Raw genomic sequence first — 4,792 nt, forward strand, 5'->3', positions numbered from 1 at the left:
TAACCCAGCCAAGTGTTTCTTTGCTACAAGCCAAGGAAAGTTATTGGGACACATTGTATCTAAGGATGGGTTGACCATTGATCCAGAAAGAACAAAGGCAATACTTGCCCTCCCTCTTCCTAAACACAAGAAGGGGCTGAAAAGTTTCCTTGGTAGAATAAATTTTGTAAGAAGGTTTATTCCTAACCTTGCTACCATGGTGAAACCTCTTATAGCTATGCTTAAGAAAGGTATGTTCTTCTCATGGACCAAGGAAGGGAAGGAGAGTTTTGAGGAGATCAAGGAAGCCATAGCCTCAGCCCCTACTCTCATGAACCCAAATTTTGAGAAAGATTTCATCCTCTACACTCTAGGTGGTGAGTCAAGTATCTCTGTTGTCTTGACTCAAATAAATGACAAGGATGAGGAGCAACCCATAGCCTTCTTTAGTGAAGGGCTCAAGGAATATGAGAATAAGTACAACTTTTTTGAGAAGCAAGCCCTTGCAGTCATCAGAGCCTTGAAGAAATTCAAGCACCTCTTGTCCCACAATAAGATCCATTTGTTGGTGCCCCATGCTAGTGTAAAAGACTTCCTATGAAGAAAAAATATTAGCGAAAAGAGAGCTGGATGGATCACTAGGGTAATCGAATATGATGTTGATATTTAGATTACCAAGCTGGTAAGAGGGAAAGGATTGTGCAAAGAAATGTTATCAGACCAGGATTCAGATGAAGAAGCTGCTATGGTAATAACAAAGCAGTAGGAGGAAGAAAATGTTAATGGTCCAAGGAGCTGGATAAATGATATGAAGAGCTTCTTATCAGGGGATGGATACCCTCAGGGATTGGACAGAGCTAAAAGAAGACAATATACATTGTAGTCCATTCCCTATGTTTTAATTGATGGTATCCTATTTAGGAGGGATTTTAATGGGATCCTATTGAGATGCATTGAAGTGGATCAGGCTGAGAGGATGATTAACGAACTTCATGATGGCCCTGATGGTGGCCATTTCTCTACAAGAACAAATGCCATGAAGATCATGAGGGCTAGTTATTATTGGCCATCTCTGTTCCATGATTGTTATAGATATGTGAGAAAATGTGAGAAATTTTCTTTCTTTTCAGGAAAACAAAGGCTTGCAGCTCTCCCCCTTCATCCTATTCAGGTGGATCAGCCCTTTACCCAGTGGGGGTTGGATTTTATAGGCCCCATTAATCCTCCATCTAGTGCAGGTCATAAATGGATTTTGGTTGCTACTAATTATTTCACTAGATGGACAGAGGCAGTTGCCTTGAAGGATGCCACAGAACCATCAGTTGTTGAATTCCTTGATGGAATTGTATCTATATTTGGTGCTCCTTCTACTATCATTTCGGACAATGCCAAGTCTTTTGTTGGAACCTAGATTTGTGCATGGGCAATGAATCACAATATCTACCTGAGCACATCATCAAATTACTATCCTCAGGGTAATGGTTTGGCTGAGTCTTCCAACAAGAATCTGATCAGAATCATGAAGAGGACAATAGAAGACAATCAGAGGGTCTGGCATAAGAAATTAAGAACTGCTCTGTGGGCTGATAGGATAACACCCAAGAGATCTATTGGGAATTCACCTTTTGTGCTGGTATATGGTAGGGAGGCCAGACTCCCAATTTCATTGGAATTCCCATCCTTGGAGTTGGCTCATCAGCTAGAATTGATTGAAAATAATGCCATGTCAGTAAGAATGGCAGAGCTGATTGAACTAGAAGAAAAGAGAAATAAGGCTATGCAAACCCTAGAGATACATCAGCAATAGATGAAGAGGAGTTTTGACAAGAAGGCTAGGGTTAGGACCTTCAGAGAAGGAGATTTAGTTCTAAAGTGGGATTCTGACAGAGCAAAACTAGGAAGACATTCCAAGTTTGACCCACTATGGAGTGGCCCCTATCTGATTGCCAGTTGCAAACAGGTCAATACGTTTCAATTGAGCAGGCCCAATGGAAAGATTTTGCCCGTTCCAGTCAATGGGATCTATCTGAAGCCCTGTTTCTAAAGATTTGAGAATCCATGTACATAAGTAGTTTAGTTCTTTCTGTTGTTTCCTGCTTTTCAATAAGTGTGTGTGCACATGGTTCTCTCTTTGAGTTGCTAACTTCCGAAGTTTTGACAGTTTTGAGGTTACAGAGGCAGAGCTAGGGTTTTCAATGTTTTTTTTTCCTCGCAGAAAGGTTAGGGTTTTTTGCAATCCTCAGATTCATACCTTCTAGATCCATTTTTTGACTCCATAGCCCAATGGATTTTTTCGCAGGCACTAGTCTGATGCATAGTAGGCTTGCATCCCCTGTGAGTCACCATAATGTTACCACATTTTGTTTGCCTTGCCAAATTTCAAAATTCAAATGTTACCCCACCCAACGGTCACCTCCCCAATTAGTAATATTTTAATACCCATGGAAATATTGAAAAATACCAAGTTCTGAACCTTATAACATATTTTTTGGAACCCATAAGCTCTTTGCTGTCAGATCAAAGGAGATCAATGGATGGCTCCATCGCGCTATGGAAAAGATGCATGACATTTACGATAGCAAGATGGTGCCCTGATGACACGTTGCCATGGTGGGTCCACATTCAGCGAACAAGTCACAATGAAGGGCAGGTCGAAAAAGTTCTGCGGCACCGTAGGCATTATGTCGCTATCGCGTGTTGGCCGAGAAATCTTCATAGCGACATAGCGCCCGATGGAAAGGTCTGACGATGGGCAAATTGCGTCATCAGGAAAGTTAGTAGCGAGCAGTTAGTTTCACAATGGGCCAAAAAGTCTAAAAGGCGGCAAGGTGCCATGTTGCCATTAGAAAACTCATGAGTTTTCTGATAGTGACATAGCACCTGGCCGGCCGGAGGTTATTTCTACAGTGAGTCCTAGTGTCGGCGGCAAGGTTCGCGACAATGGAAGAGATCAACGGCGAGAGCTTCAAGCAAGTGGTTGGGTCCCATTTCATACCTCATCTACCCAGTTGGCGGAGTCCAGTGCCATGGTGGCAAATCAGAGGGAGCCACGTGCAAGAGAGAGGACATGTCATCAATTGGGTGTTATGGTGCTACGGGAATTTGACCTCAATTTTCTCATAGCGACATGGCGCCTAGTCGACATGTGGCCACTCCATGGGGTCAAGTCTTGAGTCTGCCAGGGTGGTGCTTCGTTGGACCAATGAGGAACTGCCACATATGACAAGTAAGAACACAGATGTGTTGTGGGACCAAATCTTCAATGCGGCTAGCACAGTCAAGGGTTAAGTCCTCCACCGTCAGATCTGCAGAGATCAAGGGCAGGCGCCATCGTGCTATGAGAAACTGCTCGAGAGATAACATTGGTGACATAGCCCTCAGGTGCCATGTGTCCCGATGGGACCATATTTTAATGTAGCCAATGCAGTAAAGAGGGGCAGATCATTTATGGCTATCAAATCAAGTCAGATCGATGACAGGCGCCATCGCACATGGAGAAGTTGCACAGGATTTACAATAGCGAGTTGGTGCTTAGTGGACGCATGTCCTTGTGGGACCAGGTCTTGCCAAAGAATGTATGCTAGAGTTGGCCAGGTGTCGTTCGAGCATGGTGCGGTTGCTGAGGTGGCACTAGGTATGAGGGGCCCAGGGTAAGAAGCAAGTACGACACATGACGAGTATTCATGATCGTCAGATCTATAGAGATCAACAGACGATGTTGTATCGCTATGAAGAAGATGCATGATGTATGTGTTGGTGACATAGCGCCCTGATGACACGTGTCTCACTAGCTCGGTCAGGATTGACAGTTGGTTGGCAGTTAGTGTAACTATCACAGTTAGCGTTAATATTCAAGGGTGGCATGATTTTTCTAGTAAAAGAAGGTCAACCATGAAACAACTTCCTAGGTGGAAGAATGAGAAGAAGCGATTGGCCCGCATGGTCCAGTTGGCTTATGAAACTAGGTTGACTCTCTGACCCCCCCCCCCACTGATTCATGAACCAAAAATGAAGGTGATCAATTTTATCTTGTGATCTGATCAATCCCGACCTACCAGAAATGAATGTGAAACATAGGAAGAAACTCCACTATCTTAGTCGATCTATATCTACTATGTCAGGAAATGTTGGGGTGTCGTTTCTGTCTTCTCTAGGCTCTTTCTCAGAGAAATATTAGATTTTTTGGTATGAAAACCATTTTCAAATTAGATCTTTGATTGGATTCCCAAGGTGAGAAGTTAATGCCAGTAGGTGAGAAGTAAATGTAATGCAAAAATCCTCAGTTATTCCTAAACTATAAAGGCAATTTTGTGATCTTTTTCTAGGGTTGACTCCTTTCTAATTTCTTTGCTACTGCTCGTAGGTCTACAGTGTAAAATTCCCTTTGTCTCTGAGCTGTATAACATTTTGTATCATCCCCTTTAGCCATCGATGTGTATGTGCATCCATCTTGCCTCTCATTGGTGTATTGTTAAGATCTGTGGCTTGCATACTGTGTCTATTTTTGGCCTATTGGATAATATATAAGTGAAATCCTTTCCTTGTGTTATTCAGTCTGGTTTCTTGATATGTATGTGGTTACTGATTGACATAAGTCTGGGTGTGTATGTCTTTTGAATGTTATCTTGGTTTTGTAGTGCATATATGGGTAGAAATGAAGTCTGAACACTCTATTTTGGTGCATCACCTCCTATGATTAGACTAGGTAGATTTTCTTTCATGCTCTCCTTCTCCCTTTTCCTCTCCAAGAGTAGATAGGTCTGCCTTGATAGTAAGAGGAAGGTGGCCTTCTCCGGAGACTCAACCTCACAGT

The sequence above is a fragment of the Cupressus sempervirens genome, chromosome 8, assembly GCF_028749045.1.
Source record: "Cupressus sempervirens isolate cs-2001-9-10 chromosome 8, ASM2874904v1, whole genome shotgun sequence".
NCBI classification, from domain to species: Eukaryota; Viridiplantae; Streptophyta; class Pinopsida; order Cupressales; family Cupressaceae; genus Cupressus; species Cupressus sempervirens.